This window comes from Dipodomys merriami, unplaced genomic scaffold (genome assembly GCF_024711535.1).
Source record: "Dipodomys merriami isolate MVZ:Mamm:240054 unplaced genomic scaffold, mDipMer1.0.p SCAF_38, whole genome shotgun sequence".
NCBI lineage: Eukaryota > Metazoa > Chordata > Mammalia > Rodentia > Heteromyidae > Dipodomys > Dipodomys merriami.
Window position 1 is genome coordinate 2,482,618 of NW_027205381.1, and position 16,209 is coordinate 2,498,826.

The 16,209-nt window shown below is 37.2% G+C and overlaps 1 protein-coding gene across 1 annotated transcript in view; it reads left to right on the forward strand.

Moving 5' to 3' along the window:
• Nucleotides 1-16,209, forward strand: part of Cntnap5 (contactin associated protein family member 5) — a 948,142-nt gene that overhangs the window by 534,898 nt on the left and 397,035 nt on the right. The gene's annotated exons all lie outside the window — the stretch shown is intronic.

Sequence of the window (16,209 nt, forward strand, 5' to 3'; positions counted from 1 at the left end):
GTTCATTTTTCAACATAGTGTCCTGTACATCTCATTGTTACAATGGGTCAATCTGTATCATTATTTAAGCATTTTGTTTTTTCCCTTCCCCTCCCCAAGCTAGAGAAGTATATATACAAGATGCAGGGCACCAACATCAAATACAGTGAAAACAAGGGTTATACCATGGGGGAAGAACATACAAGGAAACAAAAAAAATATCACATGGTGTATTATAAATACATTAGAAAAATAGCAAGAAAGGAAAAACCACTTGTGTCCCTATCTTGGGGTTCATTTTGCTTAACATCATCTTATCTGTTCACGTGTACATAGCTTTTGACCTTTTCTGCTCATCCCAGACATATACTAGTTATTTCAAATAAGGGAAACAATGGGACCTATGTTTCTTTGGGCCTGGCTTACTTCGCTTAATATAACTTTTTCCAAGTCTTTCCATTTCCTAACAGATGGGGCAATGTCATTCTTTCTGATGGAGGCATAGAATTCCATTGCGTATATATTCCACATTTTCTTGATCCATTCATCTACAGAGGGACATCTGGGTTGGTTCCATATCTTAGCTGTGGTAAATATTGCTGCAATAAACAAACATAGTAGTGCTGGTACCTTTAATATGGTCTTGTTTGTGATCATTTGGGTAAATGCCCCAAAGTGGGATTGCTGGGTCATAGGGGAGCTCTATGTGGAGTCTTTTGAGGAACTTCCATAGTACTTTCCAAAGTGGTTGAACAAGTTTACACTCCCACCAACAATGCAGTAGGGTTCCCTTGTGTCCACATCCCCTCCAGCATCTGTTGTTTTTAGAGTTCTTGATTCTAGCCATTCTAACTGGGGTAGGTGGAATCTCAGTATTGCATTTCTTTTATGGCTAGAGAGGTTGAGCATTTCTTCATGTGTCTATTGCCCATGTTGTCTGTTTCATTTCTTAAAAGTTTTATACCTGGTATAGGAGAAAAGGTGGAGGATATTATTTCCTTATAAGTGAAATTATTATCTATTGTAGTCCTGCTGCTCATCAGGCTCTAGGCCAGAAACTTATTATAGAGTACAATGGAGAAAAAACAAACGAACATACAGAACTTTATGTGATGACAATTACACTATCACACACATAAATGAATTTCCAATTAGCAGCAAAGTTAAGAGGATTAAGATGGCATTTGACCTAGGGTCTTTCCTGTGCATTCTCAATTCATTTTCACCATATATTTATATATTTGATGCATTGCATATAGTGGGTTGGGTTGGAGATAGGGGGAAGAATTATGAAAGCAGTGACATTGATCAGATGCCTTCTACTGCAAGGTATTGGTGGCAAATTTTTGTAATCCTAGCTAGACTTGAGGCTGAGATTTGAGGATTATGGTTCAAAGCCATACCATGCAGGAAATTCTGTGAAGCTCTAATCTCTACTTAACCAGCAAAAAAAGCTAGAAATAGAGCAATTGGATCTGTGTGGCTCAAGAGCAAAAGGTCAAGGACAACACCCAGGCATAGGCTCAGAACTCACCAAACACCACACACACACACACACACACACACAGAAATTACTCATAAACTAACCTGACATGTTAAAACCCTTGTATATACCTACTTAATGATAACTTTAAAAAATAAGAGAAGAAATGTAAAATAAGTTATTAAAGAAAATAGCTATCATTATATCTTTCCCAAACTTGGTAACTTCATCTTTTTCTCTTGATAATTTTATTTTGAGTTTGATGGGATTCATACAAGATTAAGTATGCTCTGTTGTTATACATATCTACACTTAACTTAGTTTTCTGTATATCATATGTAAATTATAAAAATGTATATTAACATAGAGACATTTTTTAAGTATATGATGTTTCTTTCAGATTTATTTTTTACTCTTAGTACTGATTCTACCAAGGCTACTAAATGCCATGAGATCTACTTTAGTAGAATTTGTCTGCTTCTAGGAATTTTCCCCTGTTTCGTATAGTCTTTCTCATTGTAATTACTACCTGGGCCTTTGCCCATTGTGGGAATCAAAGAGCTCACACAGAAAGAGAGAGTACCATCAATGAAACTTGCTCAATAAGTGAGTTTTCCATTTGCCCTGTTAGGAATCAGAAAACCTACATGAGAGGAAAAACCTCACAAACTTGTAACTTCATATATTTCAAGTTCTTGTGCAATGCTGTATATGTGGATATCATCTGCATAGTGGTCAAGTAAAAATGAAGGACTCTCAGTGCCCTCTTCTGTTTCTTTGTTTCTTCAGCAGTATATATCGTGTGTGTGTGTGTGTGTGTGTGTGTGTGTGTGTGTGTGTGTGTGTGTGTGTGTGTGCACGCACATGTGTGCGCAGGTGTGCTGGTCCTGAGATTTGATTCTAAGGCTCTGGTTCTGTCCAAAGCTCAAGGCTAGTGCTCCACCACTTGAGCCACAGCTCAACTTCAGCTTTTTGGTGGTTAATTGGAGATAAGAGTTTTATAGACTTTCTTGCCTGCTCATGATCCTTACCTCTCAGCTTCCTGAGTAGCTGGGATTAGAAGTATGAGCTACCAGTGCCTGACAATACAGGTGGGTTTTTTTTTGTTTGTTTATTTGTTTTAAGGAGAGGAGTTGTTGCCATTTCAAATCTTTTAAGGAGCTACTTAGAATTGAGATTATTACTGCTAAACAAATCTTAAATACTGGGAAAATAGAATATATTATAAAAGCACTAGAAAACACCTGATTCATTTTCTTAGGAAACTAGGGAAAATATTTTCACTATCATAAAAATGTTAAATAGGAAGTGGTGCTGTAGCTCAAGTGGTAGAGCACTAGCCTTGAGCTGAAGAGCTGAGGGACAGTGCTCAGGCCCAGAGTTCAAGCCCCACAACAAAAAAAATGTTAAATAATTTAATATGAAAAATGGCACTGCTAAAATTATTGTGAAAATTATCTGCCATTTCATATTTAAAAAATTTTTTCTGATGGATGGGGTAAACCATAAGAATATGAAGCAAGAAATATGGAGTTCCATTCTTTAAAGTTATTTTTTTGTTTTGTTTGTTAGTGTACTGTTTCTTTCCAAAATCTCTCCTACCCACAAAGAGAAAGTGAGCAAAGAAACAGAAGTCAGGCATGGGCACTTAGGACTCCAATCTAATGGGGTTCTGCTTAGATGCAAGGCATGAGTAAGTTGTGCCTGATAGACTTCACTGAACACTTTTGCTGAGGGGATCTAGAATTACCAAAACTTTTCCAGGCTTTGAAATGTCTTTTAATACTTTCAGAGAAATCATCAAACCCAAAACTCTTTTGTTTATCATTGCTTTAATGAAATAATGTGCCGCTTGAGTGACAGTACCAAGGCCCTTAACAGAAGTTAGTCCTATACACAAAATTACAGCATTCTGGTGGGTTGTGTATAGTAAGAGCAGTGAATCTGGCCACTTTAGTCCCATCCATGATATTTGTAACTAAAATGTTTGGGTATCCTGGACAGGTCACACTTAGGCTTTTCAATGATACACACAGAATTAAAAGATAAATATCCAAATCAACAATGTTTGTGAGGTAACTTTTTTTGTTATCTAGCTTTCTGTAACTATGACAAAATACCTTACACACACAGCTTAAAAAGAAAAAAATATTTTGGCTCGTGGTGTCAGGGCTTTAGTGCAGGTCTCTTAGTCCTGTTACTTTTGAGTTTGTAAATGAAGCAGTATAACCTAGTAAGGGCATAATGGGTGGTGAAAGCCACTCCCCCTGGAGACTAGAATGCAACAGGAGAGAGGAGGGGGCTGAGACATTTAGGGGTATGCCCTCAATGACCTAACTTCATTTCTTGTGACTTTTTTTTTTAGTTGTACAAGATAGCATCTGTCCTAAGTATGTGTATATGTGTGTTTCACTTGCTTGCTTGTGCTACCAACCATAAAAAAGCAAAATTCAACAAAAAAACACCACAGGCTAGGTAACTAAAACAGAAATTTATTTTTTAACTTATTTGTTTTGTTTTTGTGCAGTGCTAGGGATTAATATCAGAGCCTTGGATATGCTAAGCAAGCATTCTACCACTGAGCCACACCACCAATCCCAGAAATTTACTTATTAACAATTCTCTAGGCTAGAAGTTAAGATCAAGCTATTGGCAGTGTCTCTCTTATGAGTCATTTCTCTTGGCATATAGATAGATGAGCATCTTCCTATGTCCTTTTATGGTTATACTTATATGCCTGACTCCATCTTAATACTCTCCTCTCACAAGTGTGCTAGACATTTGAATCTTATTTTATCATCATGACTTTTTAAAATGGTCTGTCTCTATATACAGCCATATTTTAAGGCATGGGTATTAGGTGTTTGACATATTAATTTGACAAGGATGCAATTTGACTCATAACAATGTATATTAAATATGTACATGTAGTTGGCTGTTCAATGTTCATATCATCACTAGATTCAACAATCTATAGGAGCAAGACTATTATTTTCTCTGTGCAGTATTATCAGTCCCATACCTAGCACAGCAGCCTGCTCACCACAAGTCCTCAGCACCTAATTGGCACATATATTAGCTGCAGACTAAATAAATAGACTAATGCAATTGTCTTCTCAAACATTTCTGAAGGACCTAATTTTAACAATAGCAATGTAGCAATGTTTAGTAGGGTTTTTTAAAAAACAAACATTCATGTTAGAACAATTACATATAGTAGAATATGTCAGACTTTAGAGTGAAATATTCTGAGGGCAAGTATTAATTAAATACAGATCAGCTGAGCTCCAGGAGGTTCAGAGATGGCCTAGGGAGCTACAAGAGGCAGGGTGGAAGAGTTCACCCTGATTAATACTGGTGGCCAGTTTATTATACACTATACGCTTCAATTAAGAACTGTACTTTTTTAAAGGTGACATTTGTGATGAGACCCCTCTGCATAGAAAGTAAACATGATAAGTATTTGGACTTCATCTTATACTATAAGTTGTGATTAATGCCTGTGTTTCAGTTGATGATGTTGATGAGAAAATCCCATTAAAGAGGCCAAATAAATAGATGGCCATCAGGGTGACCGTCACAACAAACTGGTTAAGCACAATTTTAGAAGATTTAGAAAACAGAAATATGATGAGAAGCTGAGAATACCATTGCTCAAGCCTCAAAAGAACAGACAATACTTGCCACAGGAGTCATCTCCTGAATATCTGCAGCTTTTTCATATCTGGGCAATGACAAGAGAAACCTTACTTTTAATTCATCCTTTTTTTTTCTCTACCGTTTACTCCAAAGAAAAATCAAAGGGAGCTACATTAAAAAAAATTGTACCAGACTAGTCTACTACTTGCTTCCCTTTCTATTGCTTCCATTGCCAATGCATACCTTCCATGCTTATGATTATCATGTAATGCACGGGGCTTCTTTTTTAATTTTGGAAGCTTTTGAAGTGAACACTCTGCATTGGTATGGTGCTAGAAGCTAGCCTGGTAGCTCTGCACTCCAGCAACTCATAGGAATGTATAGAGGCATTTATAATAAGGTAAGAAGGTGTGTGCTCATGATTCTAGGAAAACACATAAAAGAAGCAAGATGGGTGATTTGGGGACTGTACAGTTTGACTCTGCAGAATAAATAGAATTTGATTAAGCAAAGAATTAGAAAAAGAATGCTTCCATCAGAAAAGAGATATACAGGAGCTGAATGAGAGTGGCTTAGAATGCCAAATTCCAGACTCCAGAGGATAGGCAGAAAAGGAAGCAGAACTTTGCCCAAGAACAGCAATATTTCAGTTGTATCTTTAAGGGGACAAGGAGTTATCTTAATTTTTGTTATGTACTTTTGAGCTTAACAATTAAGTTTCTTCTAGAAAATAGGTAGTATCATGATTTAGGAAAAATGTGTTTATTAGTCCCTAATGATGACAGACCCGGGTGCTTTTCCCCTTACATACTGACCAAGATGTTCCAGGATACAGGTTACCTTGAAATATGAGCCAGGCTTTCACAGCTAGAAAAGATTTAACCTGTGATTTATGGACAATGTGCAGAAGAAGGTCTTGCTGCTGACACTTAGCAGTGGAGTTTCAGTGGGTTTGATGTTCAATCAATCAATGAGCATTTGGAGAGGGCAGGAAGTTGCCCTGTTGATGCTGAGGGAGATAACAAAACATGACTCAGACTCTGACCCTCAAATACTTGTAATCCCATTAGGGAGCAGAGACTTACATAGACAAATTGCTAATTAATGACACAAGGGGGTAAATAACATGACCTAAATGAATAGATCAGACTGTGGTTGTTACCAGAATTTCAAAGGAGAAATTTCTATGTTCCAACCTAGTCAAAAAAGTTCTATTTTGTTCATTTCATTATTTATTAACTTAATCATTCATTCACTCATTGAGTCAATCATTCATCAATTTTATGGTACTTTATATTATGATAAGTGACTATGATAGGAAGTTAAAAAAAACATATACTCTAAGCCAGGCGCCAGTGTCTCACGCCTGTAACCCTAGATACTCAGGAGGCTGATATCTGAGGATCATGGTTCAAAGCCAGCCAGGGCAGGAGAGTCCGTGAAACTCTTATCCCCCCCCAAAAAAAAACGCCAGAAAACTGGAAGTGGTGCTGTGACTCAAGTGGTAGAATGCTTGCCTTGAGCTGAAGAGCACAGGTACCGTGCCCAAGCATAGAGTTCAAGCCCCACGACCAACAAATAAATGTATAAATTATACACACACACACACACACACACACACACACACACACACACACACACACACACACACACACACACACTTTCTATACATATAATATGGGAATGAATACAGAAAGAAGAAAACTGAGCTTAGGAGGATGATAGATTGTTTTGTATGGTGGACTAACTGGAAAGTCAGGCTATAGTTAGAGCAGAGGCTCTAGGACTAGAAGCACCAGTTATTTAAGTGTATTTACTTAGAGAACAATGGATGCATGAGTGTACCAATAATATGGCATCTGTGTCTGGATATGGGGACATACAACAAAGAAGACAATGCTTTGGTTATAAAAGGAACACACGAAAAGATAAGCAGTATGTGTTTTATTCTCAGAGCTTCACAATCCATTCTTATTACATTTACTGTGTGGTCATTATTAATACTGATATTTGAATTGTTTGGTCTACCAATGTGTCTGGTATCAGAAGGAAGCAGAAAAAGGGAAGTGGACTATTACGAAAAATCCCAGCTGTAGCAATAAGGAGAATAAAAGTAAAAGAAAAAATTGAAAATATATGCTAATTCTATCTACAATATATAAAAAGAGTTCATGGAATTTGATAATTGATGGACAAATGATGTCTGAGAAAAGCATAACAGAGACCTTAATTTGTAACCACAGTGGTCCTAATAATTGCAATAGATTCTTTTACAATGTGATTGACATTTTAAATTTGCGATATTCAATTATTTATATATTCCCTACATTCTTCTCACAAAAATTGAAAGTGCTTTTGAGCTGTTAAGTAACGGTAGATATGGCATGATGGCGGAAAATAGCTAAATTGGGTTTTCTGGAGACAATCAAGCCTAAATTACCAAGTCAAGCCAGTCAATTCTATTCCTTTTTACAGATGAGAAAACAAGTTAAGAGAGATAAGAAATCTGTATAAAATCCTAGAAATTATAAGTGGCAAGTCCTTGAGCAAGAGGTAACATGTGAATAAAGGTATCAAGAAAATCAGTAACAGGTTATTCCAGGTTGAAAATAAAATCTTTAGAAGATTTACTTTTGTGTGGGCTGTACTATCTCTCTGCATGTTTGAACCTAGAAGAACCTATAAGAACCCAGTCCAGCCATGGATGATCCTTACCTACAGGCTTCAAAGCTTCATTGGCAACACAAATTATGGGCTTGGTTTTCCCTCTTCAAAGCACCAAGAGTGAAACTGAAGAACATGAAAGTTGAAATACAAGGTTATAGTAGGAATTTGATGAAAAGAGAGAGGGAGAGAAAGAAAAAGAGAGGGGGCAGGGAGAGAGAGATAGAGGTGGGGGAGAGAGAGGGAGAGAAAGAGTATATGTAAGAGTGAGACAGAAAGACAGAGACAAAGACAGAGAACATGAGCGTATATGTCAAGGTTCCCCAGCCTCAAAATTGTTCCTTTAAGTAAATGGTTCTCAAAGCAGAGAGATGTCCCACGTCCAGGCCTCCACGTTCCTACCTATCCCATTTCTTCCAAAAGGACTTTTGTTAATATCTGGAAACATGTCTGATGGTGGGAGGTGTTCATTCCATGCAATAAGTCAGGGAACGCCACTTCATCTCTATGAAGGAGATAGGTTATAGCACAGCTCATTCCAACCAACTCTTAGGCCTTCCAAAATCCTGAGAACCCAATCCTGAGAAAGCCTGCTTTAGCCCCAAACTCTTTTTTAAAATATATATGTTCTAAGTTTTTATTTTATCAAATATCTTCTATAAAATCACTATAAACATTTTCTTATGAGAATTACTTTTGCAAGATACTTCCAGTGTGCTCCAGTTACATTCATGTTTCATCTTAAGGAAAAACAAAATCAATTAATAACAGTGAATAGCAGCTAGAATTCAAAAGTCAGACCTATACAGGCATCTTGAGAAATGAGAGACAAAATATTATTTTGATTCTTCTCAGGAGCTAGGTAATTGACAAGGGACAACACCAAAGTTGGAAGTCAATATTCTTAAGAGCAAAGCCATGTGTTGAGACTGCAAGCCATTGCAGCCACTTTGGAAATAGTGATGGTTCCTGATAGATTGCATATTGTTACCATATGATCAAACAACTTCACCCTACATTCAAGGAACTGAAAATAAAACCTACATTAGTATGCATACATAACATGCATACTACCAGCAATTTTAAACTTTTCCATGAAAGCTACTTGAATATTTAGGGATAGATGAATAAGTAAGCAAAGCATACTAAAGCCATACAATGGAATACTATTTAGTCCACAAAACTATACTGATTCATGCTACATGACTGAACTTTAATGATATTTCACAGAATGGAATATACTGTATTTTTGTTTATGAAAGACCTAGCATAGTCAGATTCCTTGAGACAATATGTACATTAGTGGTTGAGTAGGGTTGGAGATGGGAGAATGAAGGGATTGGAGAGCAATAATGGTTATGTGAATCTAACTACACTAAAAATGAGTTTATATTCTAAGATGAAATATGTGGTTTGTGACTTCTATCTCAATAAAACTATAAGAAAAAATTAAAAAAAAAACAGAAGTACAGTCAGATTCATCATCACAAGGTAAAACCTTGCAGAGATCTTTGTCTGCCATAGAGACTCAGGGAGCAAGGCAGAGCTGACTCTGTCTTTGTGTTAGCCCACCAATCTGACTCCACTGTCCCTGCAGAGTTGACTCCCTCTATTCCTTGTAGCCATAATACTTTGCACAGACTCTTTCTCTGTATTTGCATCTAAAATACGAGTACAATAAAGTTTTCATCTAGGATTACTATGAGACTAGGGAATTATAAATGTAAAGTGTCATGTATATCTTAGGACTCCAAAAATACTAGTATATATTATTAGTTACTTTACAAGTAGGTTTCATTTCAAATTTCATTTTTTGGGATTAAAAATTTCCCCTTCCTTTTTGCTTTATGGTGTAAAATCCTTCAAGTCTTGATTTTGTTCCTGAGGAACCAAAGCAGCCTGTTGAACTCTGTCTGTGTAAGGAACTTCTTATAAGAACGCTCCAAGCTAAATTCTGGAACTTGGGAGAGACAAAGAGAGTAATCATGGAAGAAGCAAATATGTTCTTTTTTTCATTTCAACCTAAGTAATTTCTTGATTTCTTTTGTAAATGTTTGTTTAAATTTTTACATTTGTAGAAACTTTGAAAATTTGAGTACTTTTTAGAAGATAATGAATGAACCTGAGGTTCTATCATTCTACATGTTTTCTCTTTGAGGCAACATCAGTATACAGTGTTCAGCCAGAATTTTTTACTAGCTAGAGTATTAGCAGCATCCTTAGTCATTGTGTTTGTTAATAAATATATTCTATTCCATGTTATGGACACACTGTAGTTTATTCAGTTAACTTGTTATTATTGGAAATAATAATAGTCTTATATTTCTGGCTTATAGAAAGAATGTAAAAAATGATAGTTCCAAACAACAGTGAACTTACCCACTTATCTTGGATTCATTAAACATTGAGTAAGAGCAGAAAGGTAATACCTTTACATACCCATCACAAGGGTCATGACAAACACACCTGTAAGAAGAAACAGGTGAGTATGAGAAAAGCTTTTCTATACTCACCAGTTTTACATGATATTAAGCCCTTTTAGAAACAAGACGCATGCAAAATTATTTATGTGCTTACCTTTGATAGAAGATGGATCACCATGAAGAAAATGTTGGGCCAAAAATGTTACCCAATACAATAGAGAGAGGGTCCCAGCAAAGCTTGTCTGTTCAGATTTTTCTTGGCATCTCTATGTAGCCATTTTTTCTTCCAGGTTTAGATAAGAATTCCTTTGGAATGAAGAATTTCAAGGGATAAAGGATACAGTAAGTCTTACGGCTTGCTTCAGGGAGAAGATCCTAGTTTCTGTGACATTCCTTGGAGAAGAGGATCTCTGGTTTGTGTAACTGTGTTCATGGGAGAAGGGAGAGCACCATGCCCTTTTGTTCAAAGTATTCAGCACTACCAGGCTTCTTTGTACAGGGGTCTGAGTCTTGACTCATTATCATCGGTTTTTAGTTTTTGCTTATCTTTGTTGAAAAATAACTCCCAATGTCCCTTTACAGTTTAGAAACTTTGTCTTCAATCAACCCTTTATCTACCTGAACCCAATTTCTATATTTAAGCAGCCAATAAGTGGCCCCATTTCCCTTGTCCGTCCACCCACTGAGGTGTTGTTCCATGCAGGTGATCCTGATTTCAATAGTACTACTGTCCTCTTCTTCTTGAAAAGTTGTTTTTTGTTTTTTTTTTTAATGCTAGTGTTCTCAAAGTGTTAGAGGGAGTTCAGCCTGATAGAATCAATTCTCACTAATTTGTATATAATAGCCCTTCAACTGTATTTTTAAATAGGTTTCTTAAAAGCCAAACCTTAGAGAATTTCTAGGTTGTTATTTTAGGTACAGAATGAAATGGGAAAGAATGGCCAGGCAGAAAGGAAATATTTTTAGAGAAGTAAAGGCCACTTGACTTCCTTTAGAATTGATTCTGAATCCACTACTATGGTTGGACTTTTCCCCCTAACTGCTTCCTTTCATCTTCTGAAATCTCTAATGGAGAAATTCTCATTTTTGCTACATAACTAAATCTTCAGGAATCTTTGAACTTTGTAGAACCTGTGGCCACCCCAGAAATCTGAATTAATTAACCAATATGAGGTTAAAGATGTGTATTTTCAAAAGCTCCCCAGGTGATTGTTGCATCAGCAACTATTGTTCTAATAGTTCTCCTCTGAGGAACTGATGTTTTCACCACAGGAAAATGTCAAGTCAAAGCCAACCCTCTTTCACACATTAAAAAAAAAAAAAAAAAAAGGAATAACAAAAGACAACCATTCAAGCCAACCCTTAATAACTCTGTCGGGACAACGGAGGACACCTAGTGGAGGAACTGGAATAGGTGGGGAGATGGCAAACAGACAACTCACACACAAGAGGAGTGGATGCTGAGTGCGATTTAATGCAGAGGATAACAAGCTTTTATAGCAAAAGTCTCCATGAGAAAGGGCAAATGGTTACACAATCTTGCTGCAAGGCTTCATTCTTGGGTGGTCACCAGCTGGTCGCCTGATCTTGTTTTTTGGATGACTAGCTATGACGATAGGCACTTGTTTTAGTCTTTACCTCTATTTTTAAGAAATACAATGGGTTTCGATCTATTTTTAAGAAATACAATGGGTTTCGATGTTTATCACCAATTAACCATTAACCAGAGCATATGGGCAAGGTGCTGAACAGAAAGGCATGAACTCTAGTACTTCATAGTTACTTTTGTTTAGTTTTGTACTTTATACGTTTCAAATCTTTTCTAAGCAATTGTGCTTAGAGGGTTCCCAATTTGTGGCCAAAAATCATGATATTCAGTATACTTAGTCAAATCTGGCCATATATCAAAATAAGCTCATAGTGTCTTTTCTGTAACCCTTTCACATAATCGCTTACTCTTCTCTATAGAGGCCTTAACTGTCTCATAAGATCTTTCTTGTTCCTTCTTTAATAGTAAGCATCAAGGAGACCTAGATCTAGCAAGTCTCTCAGTAAATGAAAGAGAGTAACAGGAAGTTCTTTCTCCTAAGTAGTTTTCCCAACGGTTGCCATCCTTATCATATACACCTGTTAAAGGCTATGGATCTGTGGGAAGTTTTTGGGGTCCTCTAGATAATGGAGGATCACACCATTTTCCTCTGATAAGCCATTGCCACCTTTCATCTACCAACCCTTTAGGAATCTTATTTAGTTTTTGATCTAAATATCCCTCTACATCTTTCTTATCTACAGGATATCTATATGAGTCTATTGTATATGCTTTAGGATTAAAGGGAAGTCTCCAATAGCCATACACTCTTTCTGCTCTATCCATGCCTACAGCTTCTTGTAAATCTGTTACAAACAATTCCTTCTGCTGAAGTGACATCATGAAACCCCCAATACTTTTATATTTACTTATGAATTGTCTACTAGCCTCCACAAGAGGGGCTTTCAGGGTAGCACTTAACTCTGGTGAGTTAGTGATATCCTTAAGACACTCATCAGATGTTGGAGTCGTCAACACTTTTAAGAAAGAGCCTTGAATAAGGGAACATTGAGCATGAGTAAGTACAATAAGCAGCAGGAACAGGAAAAGATTAATAGGCGCTCCTATACAGTGAAGAAAAGAAAAACAGCAACACATCTTTCCCAGGGGCTTGCCAGCCTTTTCCAGGAGGTAGGCCTCTTTGAAGCTCCATTCTCAGATCTGAAAACAGGTTTCCCATGCTAAGCAGACTCCACCGGAGTAGGCGTGGCAATAACTGACAACTTTAGAGGCGAGTAGGGATGTGGGAAGAACTCAGAATCAACACATAAATCAATGTCTGGCCCTATGGACTTCACTGAGCAGAAGTCATTTCTTAGAGTCCGGAAGCATTAGACAATAAACCCCTAATCACAAAGGAAACTTCTTCTGGACTTTGCATGCATTTCCTTCCCTAATTTGTCTCATGTTTAGCAAGATACTTGGTCTCTGAGTAATATTAGACACTGTGTATTGAACTAATAACTCATTTGCATCTCAGTCTCTTGTTTACCTTCAAATACAATCGCATGTGTTATGTACGCAAATATGACAAAAATAACAAAACTGTACCCCCAAATGCTCCTGAAAGGAAACCAGTGTTCATCCTACAGACCACCTGACAGAAGATCTACATCATTCAGAGTCTCTGTGGCTAACACCCCAAATTTGGCCTTGTCTCAGGACAGCTGCCAGTGGAGAAGGTAGGGCCACAGAGCCGAGAAGCCTTTGGATTCTCCCCTCTGCTTCAAGCAGATGTTCAGTTCTATGGCAGACTGATTGCAAAGGAGGTAGCTGAAAGTACAATACTGCTCTGAGCAGATGTAGCTTGGCTGCACTAGTGCAAACACAGCTGGACCCCAGGCCTGGTGCTATGAGGAACAACCTGGCCAGCTTGTCCAGCTGTCTGGGAGCTCAGGGAATTAGCTCTATACTTGCTACTCTGAGAGCCTGGCAGACCTCTGTCATTTTCCTAGGAGACTTCCCAAGGATGGGTTCAGGAGGCTCCACGAAGGCTGGTCTATTCTGGTAATAGTTCTTCATTGACACTTGTTCTTCCTCTATGTTGGTATTTTTGTTAAGAACTTTGATTCGGTCCTTTGAGACCTCTGCAGGCAATTGACCCCATCAGCTCTGCCCCCCCCCTCTAGGTTTCCCAGTTCTTGTCATCTGTTCTATTGTTCTATGATCAAAGGATTCTCTGAGTGTGACTCTCCAGGTTGGTAATTTGCATACTGAAGACCCAGAATTAGCTCTACATTCTATTAAAGGTGCTCTAAAGCAAATACTTATTATTTATATTACTGCACACTGAAACCAATCAAGGAAATTTTATTTTTTAATTTGTTTGTTTGGATTGTTTGTTGTTGTTCTTGTTGTTAATGTAAATATAGTGGGGACTTCTGCAGGGGTTCTGATGGAATTCATTATCTGTCAGAAGATGATAAAAACCCTTCCTCAGCCTGCATGTGAGGTCCCTGTGAGTCTTGAGCCTCTTCCTCCCTGCCTTGATTTCATCCTTCCCATTTCTCATTCCCATTTTTTTGGTACAGAACTCTGTCACTTAAAATTCTTGCTCTACGAGATGCAAACTCTGGGTCAGTTTCCAAAAAGTCCCTTCATTATTGCCAACTTCCTCCACAGAATGTTCTTGGGCTATTCTCACAGAACTCATATTTTTACTGTACCATCCAGAATTGTAACTGTTGTTATAGTTTGTTGGGTGATTCTCTGTCTGCCTCACCAAAGACTCTCAGAGAAACTTTTAAAATTATTTATACATGTGTCTTCCATTGAACTATGGAAAGATCATCCTGGAGATACACACTATAAGACGGGCATACTCATAATCTCTATACTGAATACACTTACAATTCTTCCTATTAGTGGTAGTTTCATGACTGTCTCCTAAATCATATTACACTCACTACTGTAATGAGTGCAGGCCTTAAGTATATTCACAGCAGGTCTTAAGTAAATTCATTGTCCCATTTTGCTGATGTGGGAAGGGAAGCAATGTGGAGGCAGCTCACCATATAGTCAGGCATGAAGCATCTATTGTCTATTATATGACAAAATGTGTAGCTCTTTGCTTTTGTCACTGACCAGTCTTTATGACCTAGCCAGTTAATATGGCTCTGTTTCCTTTATCAAGGAATCAGGACAGGATTTTTGAGGAAATAATCGAAATGCTCATGAATAATTCCTGATGCAGTTACTCAGTGAGATAAGGATATCTGAGACAAAGGAACAGGAGAAAAACAACCGTTATTGTACTCATTCAATGAGTACAAGTAAAAAAAAAAAGAAAAGATGTACTTAATCTCTAACTTCTTAGCCAATGCACCAAATATATATTATCAAAAGGTTGAGCATAGCTAAAAAGTCTTTGTCTGATAAGGGAAGAATTCAGGCAAGACACAAATATAGTAAAGGTAACAGGAGAGTTTACTAGAAGAAAAATATGACAAAAGAAGCACATCACATAGATACTACTGGAAGGTAGCACTTCAGCCCTTCTCAGACAGTGTTGGTCTTTTTCTTCATTACAGAGCATGGCTTTCTGATTTGGTGGATTCTCTTTCAGTTTACTACAAGATAATGATGCCAGAGATTTATTTTCTTGTATGTTTCCATTTCCTCATTCTTCTTAGATCCCATTTTTAATTAATATGTTTTTAAAACAATAATTTTATTCTCTTTAAGTAGCTGTACAAAGGTTACAACTCAGAATGCAAGTTTATGAGTACAATATTTTTTCAATGTCACCCCTTTCATCTTCCTCCCATGTTTCTCCCAATGGTGCTATCTTTTCAACTTTCCTGGTTCTATTTTTACATATATACATTGAATATTATGAATGCATTCTCCAACTCTTTCTCATTCATCTACCTCCTTCTCCTTCTTACCCTACCTCAAGTATCAACTTGATAGTATTCATTTTGTTAGATTGTTAGTTGTTTGAAATAGTTACACACTGGAATTCTCCCTTGCATACCCCATCCTGTAGTTAATATGTTCCTGTACATTCCTTATTTTTTTTGGAACCCCCTGCCTGCATTTGTTTGTCAGGCCGGATTTGGTTTGTCAACTTAGTTATCATCTGTGAGCTGCACAGGCCTGCATCTTTATCAACCAGTGTCATAATAAGCATTTTCCCTACCCTCAAAATTCTCTGAGAATTTTTTAATTCTAATTTTGAATTATAATGTGTGAAGAGTTAATATTAGAGCTTAGTGAAGATAGATAACTTATTCAGTGCCACCTAGTTAGTTATGTGAATAGTTGGATTTGAACTATTCTAATCACTGCAACAGGATATTCCTTCTTCTATTCCCAGTACAGCTTTGAAATCAAGCTTCCTGGGTACATTTTAAATGCAGTTTGCCAGGCTAGGATGCAATTCAGAGGGATAGAACTTGCCAAGCCTTGGTTTCTATCCCTAGCACTGTAAA